Source organism: Sminthopsis crassicaudata, chromosome 4 (assembly GCF_048593235.1).
Source record: "Sminthopsis crassicaudata isolate SCR6 chromosome 4, ASM4859323v1, whole genome shotgun sequence".
In the NCBI taxonomy this organism is placed as follows: Eukaryota; Metazoa; Chordata; class Mammalia; order Dasyuromorphia; family Dasyuridae; genus Sminthopsis; species Sminthopsis crassicaudata.
In genome coordinates, this window is record NC_133620.1 from 299,235,536 (window position 1) to 299,253,738 (window position 18,203).

An 18,203-nucleotide genomic window follows, 5' to 3' on the forward strand; every position below is an offset into this window, starting at 1 on the left:
TTTAGGAACATTATAATTGATGATCATTTTCTCATATTGGCTTCAATGGAACATTTTGGGCAAATCCCTCTTGTTCTTTATATCAAAAGATGATCAAAGGATTTTTAACAGGAATCCTATACAGTGGAATGAGTCAATGTGCAGGCAAAATTTCTAGTTATTTCCTTTGGGAAAATTCATTCCTTTGGATACTTGTTCCTCTCTATTTCCCATTCTATTGAGTCTAGTGTTCCTCTTGTTTCCTTTTCATTGGGTAATTTATAGTTGATGTTAATTCTCTCCTATTTGCTTCAATGGAACTTTTTGGGCAAAATCCATCATCTTCTTTGTACGTAAAGCTGATCAAAGGATTCTTAACAGGAATCCTATACAGTGGAATGAGTGAATATGCAGGCAATAGTTCCAGTTATTTCCTTTCGGAAAATCCATTCCTTTGTATACTTGTTCCTCTCTATTTGTCATTCTACTGTGTCTAATGTTCCTCTTGTTTCCTCTTTAATTGGGAACTTTATAGTTGATGATAATTCTCTCCTATTAGCTTCAATGGAACTTTCTGGGCAATATCCATCATCTTCTTCATATCTAAAGCTGATCAAAGGGTTCTTAAGAGGGATCGATACAGTGGAATGAGTGAATGTGCTGGCAATAATTCAAGTTATTTCCTTAGGGAAAATCCATTCCTTTGGATACTTGTTCCTCTCTATTTCCCATTCTACTGCGTCTAGTTTTCCCATTATGTCCTCTTCAATTGGGAAATTTATAGTTGATGATAATTCTCTCCTATTAGCTTCAATGGAACATTTTGGGCACAATACATCATCTTCTTCATATCTAAAGGTGATCAAAGGATTATTAACAGGGATCGATACAGTGGAATGAGTGAATGTGCAGGCAATAGTTCCAATTATTTCCGTTCGGAAAATCCATTCCTTTGGATACTTGTTCCTCTCTATTTCCCATTCTACTGAGTCTAATGTTCCTCTTGTTTCCTCTTCAATTGGGAACTTTATAGTTGATGATAATTCTCTCCTATTAGCTTCAATGGAACATTTTGGGCAAAATCCAACATCTTCTTCATATCTAAAGCTGATCAAAGGATTCTTAACAGGAATCCTATACAGTGGAATGAGTGAATGTGCAGGCAATAATTCAAGTTATTTCCTTAGGGAAAATCCATTCCTTTGGATACTTGTTCCACTCTATTTCCCATTCTATTGAGTCTTGTGTTCCTCTTGGTTCCTCTTCAATTGGGAACTTTATAGTTGATGATAATTCCCTAGTATTAGCTTCAATGGAACATTTTGGGCAAAATCCATCATCTTCTTCATATCTAAAGCTGATCAAAGGATTCTTAACACGGATCTATACAGTGGAATGAGTGAATGTGCAGGCAATAATTCAAGTTATTTCCTTTCGGAAAATCCATTCCTTTGGATACTTGTTCCTCTCTATTTCCCATTCTACTGAGTCTAAGGTTCCTCTTGTTTCCTCTTCAATTGGGAACTTTATAGTTGATGATAATTCTCTCCTATTGGCTTCAATGGAACATTTTGGGCAAAAAGCTCATGTTCTTTATATCTAAATATGATCAAAGGATTCTTAACAGGAATCCTATACAGTGGAATGAGTGAATATGCAGGCAATAGTGCCAGTTATTTCCTTTCGGAAAATCCATTCCTTTGGATACTTGTTCCTTTGTATTTTCCATTGTACAGTGTCTAATGTTCCCCTTGTTTCCTCTTCATTGGGTAAGTTATAGTTGATGATAATTCTCTCCTATTAGCTTCAATGGAACATTTTGCTCACAATACATCATCTTCTTCATATCTAAAGCTGATCAAAGGGTTCTTAAGAGGGATCGATACAGTGGAATGAGTGAATGTGCTGGCAATAGTTCCAGTTATTTCCTTTGGGAAAATACATTCCTTTGGATATTTGTTCCTCTCTATTTCCCATTCTATTGAGTCTAGTTTTCCCTTTGTTTCCTTTTCATTTAGGAACATTATAATTGATGATCATTTTCTCATATTGGCTTCAATGGAACATTTTGGGCAAATCCCTCTTGTTCTTTATATCAAAAGATGATCAAAGGATTCTTAACAGGAATCCTATACAGTGGAATGAGTGAATATGCAGGCAATAGTGCCAGTTATTTCCTTTCGGAAAATCCATTCCTTTGGATACTTGTTCCTCTGTATTTTCCATTGTACTGTGTCTAATGTTCCTCTTGTTTCCTCTTCATTGGGTAAGTTATAATTGATGATAATTCTCTCCTATTAGCTTCAATGGAACATTTTGCGCACAATACATCATCTTCTTCATATCTAAAGCTGATCAAAGGGTTCTTAAGAGGGATCGATACAGTGGAATGAGTGAATGTGCAGGCAATAGTTCCAATTATTTCCGTTCGGAAAATCCATTCCTTTGGATGCTTGTTCCTCTCTATTTCCCATTCTACTGAGTCTAATGTTCCTCTTGTTTCCTCTTCAATTGGGAACTTTATAGTTGATGATAATTCTCTCCTATTAGCTTCAATGGAACATTTTGGGCAAAATCCAACATCTTCTTCATATCTAAAGCTGATCAAAGGATTCTTAACAGGAATCCTATACAGTGGAATGAGTGAATGTGCAGGCAATAATTCAAGTTATTTCCTTAGGGAAAATCCATTCCTTTGGATACTTGTTCCACTCTATTTCCCATTCTATTGAGTCTTGTGTTCCTCTTGTTTCCTCTTCAATTGGGAACTTTATAGTTGATGATAATTCCCTAGTATTAGCTTCAATGGAACATTTTGGGCAAAATCCATCATCTTCTTCATATCTAAAGCTGATCAAAGGATTCTTAACACGGATCTATACAGTGGAATGAGTGAATGTGCAGGCAATAATTCAAGTTATTTCCTTTCGGAAAATCCATTCCTTTGGATACTTGTTCCTCTCTATTTCCCATTCTACTGAGTCTAAGGTTCCTCTTGTTTCCTCTTCAATTGGGAACTTTATAGTTGATGATAATTCCCTAGTATTAGCTTCAATGGAACATTTTGGGCAAAATCCATCATCTTCTTCATATCTAAAGCTGATCAAAGGATTCTTAACACGGATCTATACAGTGGAATGAGTGAATGTGCAGGCAATAATTCAAGTTATTTCCTTTCGGAAAATCCATTCCTTTGGATACTTGTTCCTCTCTATTTCCCATTCTACTGAGTCTAAGGTTCCTCTTGTTTCCTCTTCAATTGGGAACTTTATAGTTGATGATAATTCTCTCCTATTGGCTTCAATGGAACATTTTGGGCAAAACGCTCATGTTCTTTATATCTAAATATGATCAAAGGATTCTTAACAGGAATCCTATACAGTGGAATGAGTGAATATGCAGGCAATAGTGCCAGTTATTTCCTTTCGGAAAATCCATTCCTTTGGATACTTGTTCCTTTGTATTTTCCATTGTACAGTGTCTAATGTTCCCCTTGTTTCCTCTTCATTGGGTAAGTTATAGTTGATGATAATTCTCTCCTATTAGCTTCAATGGAACATTTTGCTCACAATACATCATCTTCTTCATATCTAAAGCTGATCAAAGGGTTCTTAAGAGGGATCGATACAGTGGAATGAGTGAATGTGCTGGCAATAGTTCCAGTTATTTCCTTTGGGAAAATACATTCCTTTGGATATTTGTTCCTCTCTATTTCCCATTCTATTGAGTCTAGTTTTCCCTTTGTTTCCTTTTCATTTAGGAACATTATAATTGATGATCATTTTCTCATATTGGCTTCAATGGAACATTTTGGGCAAATCCCTCTTGTTCTTTATATCAAAAGATGATCAAAGGATTCTTAACAGGAATCCTATACAGTGGAATGAGTGAATATGCAGGCAATAGTGCCAGTTATTTCCTTTCGGAAAATCCATTCCTTTGGATACTTGTTCCTCTGTATTTTCCATTGTACTGTGTCTAATGTTCCTCTTGTTTCCTCTTCATTGGGTAAGTTATAATTGATGATAATTCTCTCCTATTAGCTTCAATGGAACATTTTGCGCACAATACATCATCTTCTTCATATCTAAAGCTGATCAAAGGGTTCTTAAGAGGGATCGATACAGTGGAATGAGTGAATGTGCTGGCAATAGTTCCAGTTATTTCCTTTGGGAAAATACATTCCTTTGGATACTTGTTCCTCTCTATTTCCCATTCTATTGAGTCTAGTTTTCCCTTTGTTTCCTTGTCATTTAGGAACATTATAATTGATGATCATTTTCTCATATTGGCTTCAATGGAACATTTTGGGCAAATCCCTCTTGTTCTTTATATCAAAAGATGATCAAAGGATTTTTAACAGGAATCCTATACAGTGGAATGAGTCAATGTGCAGGCAAAATTTCTAGTTATTTCCTTTGGGAAAATTCATTCCTTTGGATACTTGTTCCTCTCTATTTCCCATTCTATTGAGTCTAGTGTTCCTCTTGTTTCCTTTTCATTGGGTAATTTATAGTTGATGTTAATTCTCTCCTATTTGCTTCAATGGAACTTTTTGGGCAAAATCCATCATCTTCTTTGTACGTAAAGCTGATCAAAGGATTCTTAACAGGAATCCTATACAGTGGAATGAGTGAATATGCAGGCAATAGTTCCAGTTATTTCCTTTCGGAAAATCCATTCCTTTGTATACTTGTTCCTCTCTATTTGTCATTCTACTGTGTCTAATGTTCCTCTTGTTTCCTCTTTAATTGGGAACTTTATAGTTGATGATAATTCTCTCCTATTAGCTTCAATGGAACTTTCTGGGCAATATCCATCATCTTCTTCATATCTAAAGCTGATCAAAGGGTTCTTAAGAGGGATCGATACAGTGGAATGAGTGAATGTGCTGGCAATAATTCAAGTTATTTCCTTAGGGAAAATCCATTCCTTTGGATACTTGTTCCTCTCTATTTCCCATTCTACTGCGTCTAGTTTTCCCATTATGTCCTCTTCAATTGGGAAATTTATAGTTGATGATAATTCTCTCCTATTAGCTTCAATGGAACATTTTGGGCACAATACATCATCTTCTTCATATCTAAAGGTGATCAAAGGATTATTAACAGGGATCGATACAGTGGAATGAGTGAATGTGCAGGCAATAGTTCCAATTATTTCCGTTCGGAAAATCCATTCCTTTGGATACTTGTTCCTCTCTATTTCCCATTCTACTGAGTCTAATGTTCCTCTTGTTTCCTCTTCAATTGGGAACTTTATAGTTGATGATAATTCTCTCCTATTAGCTTCAATGGAACATTTTGGGCAAAATCCAACATCTTCTTCATATCTAAAGCTGATCAAAGGATTCTTAACAGGAATCCTATACAGTGGAATGAGTGAATGTGCAGGCAATAATTCAAGTTATTTCCTTAGGGAAAATCCATTCCTTTGGATACTTGTTCCACTCTATTTCCCATTCTATTGAGTCTTGTGTTCCTCTTGGTTCCTCTTCAATTGGGAACTTTATAGTTGATGATAATTCCCTAGTATTAGCTTCAATGGAACATTTTGGGCAAAATCCATCATCTTCTTCATATCTAAAGCTGATCAAAGGATTCTTAACACGGATCTATACAGTGGAATGAGTGAATGTGCAGGCAATAGTGCCAGTTATTTCCTTTCGGAAAATCCATTCCTTTGGATACTTGTTCCTCTGTATTTTCCATTGTACTGTGTCTAATGTTCCTCTTGTTTCCTCTTCATTGGGTAAGTTATAATTGATGATAATTCTGTCCTATTAGCTTCAATGGAACATTTTGCGCACAATACATCATCTTCTTCATATCTAAAGCTGATCAAAGGGTTCTTAAGAGGGATCGATACAGTGGAATGAGTGAATGTGCTGGCAATAGTTCCAGTTATTTCCTTTGGGAAAATACATTCCTTTGGATACTTGTTCCTCTCTATTTCCCATTCTATTGAGTCTAGTTTTCCCTTTGTTTCCTTGTCATTTAGGAACATTATAATTGATGATCATTTTCTCATATTGGCTTCAATGGAACATTTTGGGCAAATCCCTCTTGTTCTTTATATCAAAAGATGATCAAAGGATTTTTAACAGGAATCCTATACAGTGGAATGAGTCAATGTGCAGGCAAAATTTCTAGTTATTTCCTTTGGGAAAATTCATTCCTTTGGATACTTGTTCCTCTCTATTTCCCATTCTATTGAGTCTAGTGTTCCTCTTGTTTCCTTTTCATTGGGTAATTTATAGTTGATGTTAATTCTCTCCTATTTGCTTCAATGGAACTTTTTGGGCAAAATCCATCATCTTCTTTGTACGTAAAGCTGATCAAAGGATTCTTAACAGGAATCCTATACAGTGGAATGAGTGAATATGCAGGCAATAGTTCCAGTTATTTCCTTTCGGAAAATCCATTCCTTTGTATACTTGTTCCTCTCTATTTGTCATTCTACTGTGTCTAATGTTCCTCTTGTTTCCTCTTTAATTGGGAACTTTATAGTTGATGATAATTCTCTCCTATTAGCTTCAATGGAACTTTCTGGGCAATATCCATCATCTTCTTCATATCTAAAGCTGATCAAAGGGTTCTTAAGAGGGATCGATACAGTGGAATGAGTGAATGTGCTGGCAATAATTCAAGTTATTTCCTTAGGGAAAATCCATTCCTTTGGATACTTGTTCCTCTCTATTTCCCATTCTACTGCGTCTAGTTTTCCCATTATGTCCTCTTCAATTGGGAAATTTATAGTTGATGATAATTCTCTCCTATTAGCTTCAATGGAACATTTTGGGCACAATACATCATCTTCTTCATATCTAAAGGTGATCAAAGGATTATTAACAGGGATCGATACAGTGGAATGAGTGAATGTGCAGGCAATAGTTCCAATTATTTCCGTTCGGAAAATCCATTCCTTTGGATACTTGTTCCTCTCTATTTCCCATTCTACTGAGTCTAATGTTCCTCTTGTTTCCTCTTCAATTGGGAACTTTATAGTTGATGATAATTCTCTCCTATTAGCTTCAATGGAACATTTTGGGCAAAATCCAACATCTTCTTCATATCTAAAGCTGATCAAAGGATTCTTAACAGGAATCCTATACAGTGGAATGAGTGAATGTGCAGGCAATAATTCAAGTTATTTCCTTAGGGAAAATCCATTCCTTTGGATACTTGTTCCACTCTATTTCCCATTCTATTGAGTCTTGTGTTCCTCTTGGTTCCTCTTCAATTGGGAACTTTATAGTTGATGATAATTCCCTAGTATTAGCTTCAATGGAACATTTTGGGCAAAATCCATCATCTTCTTCATATCTAAAGCTGATCAAAGGATTCTTAACACGGATCTATACAGTGGAATGAGTGAATGTGCAGGCAATAATTCAAGTTATTTCCTTTCGGAAAATCCATTCCTTTGGATACTTGTTCCTCTCTATTTCCCATTCTACTGAGTCTAAGGTTCCTCTTGTTTCCTCTTCAATTGGGAACTTTATAGTTGATGATAATTCTCTCCTATTGGCTTCAATGGAACATTTTGGGCAAAAAGCTCATGTTCTTTATATCTAAATATGATCAAAGGATTCTTAACAGGAATCCTATACAGTGGAATGAGTGAATATGCAGGCAATAGTGCCAGTTATTTCCTTTCGGAAAATCCATTCCTTTGGATACTTGTTCCTTTGTATTTTCCATTGTACAGTGTCTAATGTTCCCCTTGTTTCCTCTTCATTGGGTAAGTTATAGTTGATGATAATTCTCTCCTATTAGCTTCAATGGAACATTTTGCTCACAATACATCATCTTCTTCATATCTAAAGCTGATCAAAGGGTTCTTAAGAGGGATCGATACAGTGGAATGAGTGAATGTGCTGGCAATAGTTCCAGTTATTTCCTTTGGGAAAATACATTCCTTTGGATATTTGTTCCTCTCTATTTCCCATTCTATTGAGTCTAGTTTTCCCTTTGTTTCCTTTTCATTTAGGAACATTATAATTGATGATCATTTTCTCATATTGGCTTCAATGGAACATTTTGGGCAAATCCCTCTTGTTCTTTATATCAAAAGATGATCAAAGGATTCTTAACAGGAATCCTATACAGTGGAATGAGTGAATATGCAGGCAATAGTGCCAGTTATTTCCTTTCGGAAAATCCATTCCTTTGGATACTTGTTCCTCTGTATTTTCCATTGTACTGTGTCTAATGTTCCTCTTGTTTCCTCTTCATTGGGTAAGTTATAATTGATGATAATTCTCTCCTATTAGCTTCAATGGAACATTTTGCGCACAATACATCATCTTCTTCATATCTAAAGCTGATCAAAGGGTTCTTAAGAGGGATCGATACAGTGGAATGAGTGAATGTGCAGGCAATAGTTCCAATTATTTCCGTTCGGAAAATCCATTCCTTTGGATGCTTGTTCCTCTCTATTTCCCATTCTACTGAGTCTAATGTTCCTCTTGTTTCCTCTTCAATTGGGAACTTTATAGTTGATGATAATTCTCTCCTATTAGCTTCAATGGAACATTTTGGGCAAAATCCAACATCTTCTTCATATCTAAAGCTGATCAAAGGATTCTTAACAGGAATCCTATACAGTGGAATGAGTGAATGTGCAGGCAATAATTCAAGTTATTTCCTTAGGGAAAATCCATTCCTTTGGATACTTGTTCCACTCTATTTCCCATTCTATTGAGTCTTGTGTTCCTCTTGTTTCCTCTTCAATTGGGAACTTTATAGTTGATGATAATTCCCTAGTATTAGCTTCAATGGAACATTTTGGGCAAAATCCATCATCTTCTTCATATCTAAAGCTGATCAAAGGATTCTTAACACGGATCTATACAGTGGAATGAGTGAATGTGCAGGCAATAATTCAAGTTATTTCCTTTCGGAAAATCCATTCCTTTGGATACTTGTTCCTCTCTATTTCCCATTCTACTGAGTCTAAGGTTCCTCTTGTTTCCTCTTCAATTGGGAACTTTATAGTTGATGATAATTCCCTAGTATTAGCTTCAATGGAACATTTTGGGCAAAATCCATCATCTTCTTCATATCTAAAGCTGATCAAAGGATTCTTAACACGGATCTATACAGTGGAATGAGTGAATGTGCAGGCAATAATTCAAGTTATTTCCTTTCGGAAAATCCATTCCTTTGGATACTTGTTCCTCTCTATTTCCCATTCTACTGAGTCTAAGGTTCCTCTTGTTTCCTCTTCAATTGGGAACTTTATAGTTGATGATAATTCTCTCCTATTGGCTTCAATGGAACATTTTGGGCAAAACGCTCATGTTCTTTATATCTAAATATGATCAAAGGATTCTTAACAGGAATCCTATACAGTGGAATGAGTGAATATGCAGGCAATAGTGCCAGTTATTTCCTTTCGGAAAATCCATTCCTTTGGATACTTGTTCCTCTGTATTTTCCATTGTACAGTGTCTGTTCCTCTTGTTTCCTCTTCATTGGGTAAGTTATAGTTGATGATAATTCTCTCCTATTAGCTTCAATGGAACATTTTGCGCACAATACATCATCTTCTTCATATCTAAAGCTGATCAAATGGTTCTTAAGAGGGATCGATACAGTGGAATGAGTGAATGTGCTGGCAATAGTTCCAGTTATTTCCTTTGGGAAAATACATTCCTTTGGATATTTGTTCCTCTCTATTTCCCATTCTATTGAGTCTAGTTTTCCCTTTGTTTCCTTTTCATTTAGGAACATTATAATTGATGATCATTTTCTCATATTGGCTTCAATGGAACATTTTGGCCAAATCCCTCTTGTTCTTTATATCAAAAGATGATCAAAGGATTTTTAACAGGAATCCTATACAGTGGAATGAGTCAATGTGCAGGCAAAATTTCCAGTTATTTCCTTTGGGAAAATTCATTCCTTTGGATACTTGTTCCTCTCTATTTCCCATTCTATTGAGTCTAGTGTTCCTCTTGTTTCCTTTTCATTGGGTAATTTATAGTTGATGTTAATTCTCTCCTATTTGCTTCAATGGAACTTTTTGGGCAAAATCCATCATCTTCTTTGTACCTAAAGCTGATCAAAGGATTCTTAACAGGAATCCTATACAGTGGAATGAGTGAATATGCAGGCAATAGTTCCAGTTGTTTCCTTTCGGAAAATCCATTCCTTTTGGATACTTGTTCCTCTCTATTTGTCATTCTACTGTGTCTAATGTTCCTCTTGTTTCCTCTTTAATTAGGAACTTTATAGTTGATGATAATTCTCTCCTATTAGCTTCAATGGAACTTTCTGGGCAATATCCATCATCTTCTTCATATCTAAAGCTGATCAAAGGGTTCTTAACAGGGATCGATACAGTGGAACGAGTGAATGTGCAGGCAATAATTCAAGTTATTTCCTTAGGGAAAATCCATTCCTTTGGATACTTGTTCCTCTCTATTTCCCATTCTACTGCGTCTAGTTTTCCCATTATTTCCTCTTCAATTGGGAAATTTATAGTTGATGATAATTCTCTCCTATTAGCTTCAATGGAACATTTAGGGCACAATACATCATCTTCTTCTATCTCAAGCTGATCAAAGGATTATTAACAGGGATCGATACAGTGGAATGAGTGAATGTGCAGGCAATAGTTCCAATTATTTCCGTTCGGAAAATCCATTCCTTTGGATGCTTGTTCCTCTCTATTTCCCATTCTACTGAGTCTAATGTTCCTCTTGTTTCCTCTTCAATTGGGAACTTTATAGTTGTTGATAATTCTCTCCTATTAGCTTCAATGGAACATTTTGGGCAAAATCCAACATCTTCTTCATATCTAAAGCTGATCAAAGGATTCTTAACAGGAATCCTATACAGTGGAATGAGTGAATGTGCAGGCAATAATTCAAGTTATTTCCTTAGGGAAAATCCATTCCTTTGGATACTTGTTCCACTCTATTTCCCATTCTATTGAGTCTTGTGTTCCTCTTGTTTCCTCTTCAATTGGGAACTTTATAGTTGATGATAATTCCCTAGTATTAGCTTCAATGGAACATTTTGGGCAAAATCCATCATCTTCTTCATATCTAAAGCTGATCAAAGGATACTTAACACGGATCTATACAGTGGAATGAGTGAATGTGCAGGCAATAGTTCCAATTATTTCCGTTCGGAAAATCCATTCCTTTGGATGCTTGTTCCTCTCTATTTCCCATTCTACTGAGTCTAAGGTTCCTCTTGTTTCCTCTTCAATTGGGAACTTTATAGTTGATGATAATTCTCTCCTATTGGCTTCAATGGAACATTTTGGGCAAAACGCTCATGTTCTTTATATCTAAATATGATCAAAGGATTCTTAACAGGAATCCTATACAGTGGAATGAGTGAATATGCAGGCAATAGTGCCAGTTATTTCCTTTCGGAAAATCCATTCCTTTGGATACTTGTTCCTCTGTATTTTCCATTGTACAGTGTCTAATGTTCCTCTTGTTTCCTCTTCATTGGGTAAGTTATAGTTGATGATAATTCTCTCCTATTAGCTTCAATGGAACATTTTGCGCACAATACATCATCTTCTTCATATCTAAAGCTGATCAAAGGGTTCTTAAGAGGGATCGATACAGTGGAATGAGTGAATGTGCTGGCAATAGTTCCAGTTATTTCCTTTGGGAAAATACATTCCTTTGGATACTTGTTCCTCTCTATTTCCCATTCTATTGAGTCTAGTTTTCCCTTTGTTTCCTTTTCATTTAGGAACATTATAATTGATGATCATTTTCTCATATTGGCTTCAATGGAACATTTTGGGCAAATCCCTCTTGTTCTTTATATCAAAAGATGATCAAAGGATTTTTAACAGGAATCCTATACAGTGGAATGAGTCAATGTGCAGGCAAAATTTCCAGTTATTTCCTTTGGGAAAATCATTCCTTTGGATACTTGTTCCTCTCTATTTCCCATTCTATTGAGTCTAGTGTTCCTCTTGTTTCCTTTTCATTGGGTAATTTATAGTTGATGATAATTCTCTCCTATTAGCTTCAATGGAACATTTTGGGCACAATACATCATCTTCTTCATATCTAAAGGTGATCAAAGGATTCTTAACAGGGATCGATACAGTGGAACGAGTGAATGTGCAGGCAATAATTCAAGTTATTTCCTTAGGGAAAATCCATTCCTTTGGATACTTGTTCCTCTCTATTTCCCATTCTACTGCGTCTAGTTTTCCCATTATTTCCTCTTCAATTGGGAAATTTATAGTTGATGATAATTCTCTCCTATTAGGTTCAATGGAACATTTTGGTCACAATACATCATCTTCTTCTATCTCAAGCTGATCAAAGGATTATTAACAGGGATCGATACAGTGGAATGAGTGAATGTGCAGGCAATAGTTCCAATTATTTCCGTTCGGAAAATCCATTCCTTTGGATACTTGTTCCTCTCTATTTCCCATTCTACTGAGTCTAATGTTCCTCTTGTTTCCTCTTCAATTGGGAACTTTATAGTTGATGATAATTCTCTCCTATTAGCTTCAATGGAACATTTTGGGCAAAATCCAACATCTTCTTCATATCTAAAGCTGATCAAAGGATTCTTAACAGGAATCCTATACAGTGGAATGAGTGAATGTGCAGGCAATAATTCAAGTTATTTCCTTTCGGAAAATCCATTCCTTTGGATACTTGTTCCTTTGTATTTTCCATTGTACAGTGTCTAATGTTCCTCTTGTTTCCTCTTCATTGGGTAAGTTATAGTTGATGATAATTCTCTCCTATTAGCTTCAATGGAACATTTTGCGCACAATACATCATCTTCTTCATATCTAAAGCTGATCAAAGGGTTCTTAAGAGGGATCGATACAGTGGAATGAGTGAATGTGCTGGGAATAGTTCCAGTTATTTCCTTTGGGAAAATACATTCCTTTGGATACTTGTTCCTCTCTATTTCCCATTCTATTGAGTCTAGTTTTCCCTTTGTTTCCTTTTCATTTAGGAACATTATAATTGATGATCATTTTCTCATATTGGCTTCAATGGAACATTTTGGGCAAATCCCTCTTGTTCTTTATATCAAAAGATGATCAAAGGATTCTTAACAGGAATCCTATACAGTGGAATGAGTGAATATGCAGGCAATAGTGCCAGTTATTTCCTTGCGGAAAATCCATTCCTTTGTATACTTGTTCCTCTCTATTTGTCATTCTACTGTGTCTAATGTTCCTCTTGTTTCCTCTTTAATTGGGAACTTTATAGTTGATGATAATTCTCTCCTATTAGCTTCAATGGAACTTTCTGGGCAATATCCATCATCTTCTTCATATCTAAAGCTGATCAAAGGATTCTTAACAGGGATCGATACAGTGGAACGAGTGAATGTGCAGGCAATAATTCAAGTTATTTCCTTAGGGAAAATCCATTCCTTTGGATACTTGTTCCTCTCTATTTCCCATTCTACTGCGTCTAGTTTTCCCATTATGTCCTCTTCAATTGGGAAATTTATAGTTGATGATAATTCTCTCCTATTAGCTTCAATGGAACATTTTGGGCACAATACATCATCTTCTTCATATCTAAAGGTGATCAAAGGATTCTTAACAGGGATCGATACAGTGGAACGAGTGAATGTGCAGGCAATAATTCAAGTTATTTCCTTAGGGAAAATCCATTCCTTTGGATACTTGTTCCTCTCTATTTCCCATTCTACTGCGTCTAGTTTTCCCATTATTTCCTCTTCAATTGGGAAATTTATAGTTGATGATAATTCTCTCCTATTAGGTTCAATGGAACATTTTGGTCACAATACATCATCTTCTTCTATCTCAAGCTGATCAAAGGATTATTAACAGGGATCGATACAGTGGAATGAGTGAATGTGCAGGCAATAGTTCCAATTATTTCCGTTCGGAAAATCCATTCCTTTGGATACTTGTTCCTCTCTATTTCCCATTCTACTGAGTCTAATGTTCCTCTTGTTTCCTCTTCAATTGGGAACTTTATAGTTGATGATAATTCTCTCCTATTAGCTTCAATGGAACATTTTGGGCAAAATCCAACATCTTCTTCATATCTAAAGCTGATCAAAGGATTCTTAACAGGAATCCTATACAGTGGAATGAGTGAATGTGCAGGCAATAATTCAAGTTATTTCCTTAGGGAAAATCCATTCCTTTGGATACTTGTTCCACTCTATTTCCCATTCTATTGAGTCTTGTGTTCCTCTTGGTTCCTCTTCAATTGGGAACTTTATAGTTGATGATAATTCCCTAGTATTAGCTTCAATGGAACATTTTGGGCAAAATCCATCATCTTCTTCATATCTAAAGCTGATCAAAGGATTCTTAACACGGATCTATACAGTGGAATGAGTGAATGTGCAGGCAATAATTCAAGTTATTTCCTTTCGGAAAATCCATTCCTTTGGATACTTGTTCCTCTCTATTTCCCATTCTACTGAGTCTAAGGTTCCTCTTGTTTCCTCTTCAATTGGGAACTTTATAGTTGATGATAATTCTCTCCTATTGGCTTTAATGGAACATTTTGGGCAAAACGCTCATGTTCTTTATATCTAAATATGATCAAAGGATTCTTAACAGGAATCCTATACAGTGGAATGAGTGAATATGCAGGCAATACTGCCAGTTATTTCCTTTCGGAAAATCCATTCCTTTGGATACTTGTTCCTCTGTATTTTCCATTGTACAGTGTCTAATGTTCCTCTTGTTTCCTCTTCATTGGGTAAGTTATAGTTGATGATAATTCTCTCCTATTAGCTTCAATGGAACATTTTGCGCACAATACATCATCTTCTTCATATCTAAAGCTGATCAAAGGGTTCTTAAGAGGGATCGATACAGTGGAATGAGTGAATGTGCTGGCAATAGTTCCAGTTATTTCCTTTGGGAAAATACATTCCTTTGGATACTTGTTCCTCTCTATTTCCCATTCTATTGAGTCTAGTTTTCCCTTTGTTTCCTTTTCATTTAGGAACATTATAATTGATGATCATTTTCTCATATTGGCTTCAATGGAACATTTTGGGCAAATCCCTCTTGTTCTTTATATCAAAAGATGATCAAAGGATTTTTAACAGGAATCCTATACAGTGGAATGAGTCAATGTGCAGGCAAAATTTCCAGTTATTTCCTTTGGGAAAATCATTCCTTTGGATACTTGTTCCTCTCTATTTCCCATTCTATTGAGTCTAGTGTTCCTCTTGTTTCCTTTTCATTGGGTAATTTATAGTTGATGATAATTCTCTCCTATTAGCTTCAATGGAACATTTTGGGCACAATACATCATCTTCTTCATATCTATAGGTGATCAAAGGATTCTTAACAGGGATCGATACAGTGGAACGAGTGAATGTGCAGGCAATAATTCAAGTTATTTCCTTAGGGAAAATCCATTCCTTTGGATACTTGTTCCTCTCTATTTCCCATTCTACTGCGTCTAGTTTTCCCATTATTTCCTCTTCAATTGGGAAATTTATAGTTGATGATAATTCTCTCCTATTAGGTTCAATGGAACATTTTGGTCACAATACATCATCTTCTTCTATCTCAAGCTGATCAAAGGATTATTAACAGGGATCGATACAGTGGAATGAGTGAATGTGCAGGCAATAGTTCCAATTATTTCCGTTCGGAAAATCCATTCCTTTGGATACTTGTTCCTCTCTATTTCCCATTCTACTGAGTCTAATGTTCCTCTTGTTTCCTCTTCAATTGGGAACTTTATAGTTGATGATAATTCTCTCCTATTAGCTTCAATGGAACATTTTGGGCAAAATCCAACATCTTCTTCATATCTAAAGCTGATCAAAGGATTCTTAATAGGAATCCTATACAGTGGAATGAGTGAATGTGCAGGCAATAATTCAAGTTATTTCCTTTCGGAAAATCCATTCCTTTGGATACTTGTTCCTTTGTATTTTCCATTGTACAGTGTCTAATGTTCCTCTTGTTTCCTCTTCATTGGGTAAGTTATAGTTGATGATAATTCTCTCCTATTAGCTTCAATGGAACATTTTGCGCACAATACATCATCTTCTTCATATCTAAAGCTGATCAAAGGGTTCTTAAGAGGGATCCATACAGTGGAATGAGTGAATGTGCTGGGAATAGTTCCAGTTATTTCCTTTGGGAAAATACATTCCTTTGGATACTTGTTCCTCTCTATTTCCCATTCTATTGAGTCTAGTTTTCCCTTTGTTTCCTTTTCATTTAGGAACATTATAATTGATGATCATTTTCTCATATTGGCTTCAATGGAACATTTTGGGCAAATCCCTCTTGTTCTTTATATCAAAAGATGATCAAAGGATTCTTAACAGGAATCCTATACAGTAGAATGAGTGAATATGCAGGCAATAGTTCCAGTTATTTCCTTTCGGAAAATCCATTCCTTTGGATACTTGTTCCTCTGTATTTTCCATTGTACTGTGTCTAATGTTCCTCTTGTTTCCTCTTCATTGGGTAAGTTATAATTGATGATAATTCTCTCCTATTAGCTTCAATGGAACATTTTGCGCACAATACATCATCTTCTTCATATCTAAAGCTGATCAAAGGGTTCTTAAGAGGGATCGATACAGTGGAATGAGTGAATGTGCTGGCAATAGTTCCAGTTATTTCCTTTGGGAAAATACATTCCTTTGGATACTTGTTCCTCTCTATTTCCCATTCTATTGAGTCTAGTTTTCCCTTTGTTTCCTTTTCATTTAGGAACATTATAATTGATGATCATTTTCTCATATTGGCTTCAATGGAACATTTTGGGCAAATCCCTCTTGTTCTTTATATCAAAAGATGATCAAAGGATTTTTAACAGGAATCCTATACAGTGGAATGAGTCAATGTGCAGGCAAAATTTCTAGTTATTTCCTTTGGGAAAATTCATTCCTTTGGATACTTGTTCCTCTCTATTTCCCATTCTATTGAGTCTAGTGTTCCTCTTGTTTCCTTTTCATTGGGTAATTTATAGTTGATGTTAATTCTCTCCTATTTGCTTCAATGGAACTTTTTGGGCAATATCCATCATCTTCTTTGTACCTAAAGCTGATCAAAGGATTCTTAACAGGAATCCTATACAGTGGAATGAGTGAATATGCAGGCAATAGTTCCAGTTATTTCCTTTCGGAAAATCCATTCCTTTGTATACTTGTTCCTCTCTATTTGTCATTCTACTGTGTCTAATGTTCCTCTTGTTTCCTCTTTAATTGGGAACTTTATAGTAGATGATAATTCTCTCCTATTAGCTTCAATGGAACTTTCTGGGCAATATCCATCATCTTCTTCATATCTAAAGCTGATCAAAGGGTTCTTAACAGGGATCGATACAGTGGAACGAGTGAATGTGCAGGCAATAATTCAAGTTATTTCCTTAGGGAAAATCCATTCCTTTGGATACTTGTTCCTCTCTATTTCCCATTCTACTGCGTCTAGTTTTCCCATTATGTCCTCTTCAATTGGGAAATTTATAGTTGATGATAATTCTCTCCTATTAGCTTCAATGGAACATTTTGGGCACAATACATCATCTTCTTCATATCTAAAGGTGATCAAAGGATTCTTAACAGGGATCGATACAGTGGAACGAGTGAATGTGCAGGCAATAATTCAAGTTATTTCCTTAGGGAAAATCCATTCCTTTGGATACTTGTTCCTCTCTATTTCCCATTCTACTGCGTCTAGTTTTCCCATTATTTCCTCTTCAATTGGGAAATTTATAGTTGATGATAATTCTCTCCTATTAGGTTCAATGGAACATTTTGGTCACAATACATCATCTTCTTCTATCTCAAGCTGATCAAAGGATTATTAACAGGGATCGATACAGTGGAATGAGTGAATGTGCAGGCAATAGTTCCAATTATTTCCGTTCGGAAAATCCATTCCTTTGGATACTTGTTCCTCTCTATTTCCCATTCTACTGAGTCTAATGTTCCTCTTGTTTCCTCTTCAATTGGGAACTTTATAGTTGATGATAATTCTCTCCTATTAGCTTCAATGGAACATTTTGGGCAAAATCCAACATCTTCTTCATATCTAAAGCTGATCAAAGGATTCTTAACAGGAATCCTATACAGTGGAATGAGTGAATGTGCAGGCAATAATTCAAGTTATTTCCTTTCGGAAAATCCATTCCTTTGGATACTTGTTCCACTCTATTTCCCATTCTATTGAGTCTTGTGTTCCTCTTGTTTCCTCTTCAATTGGGAACTTTATAGTTGATGATAATTCCCTAGTATTAG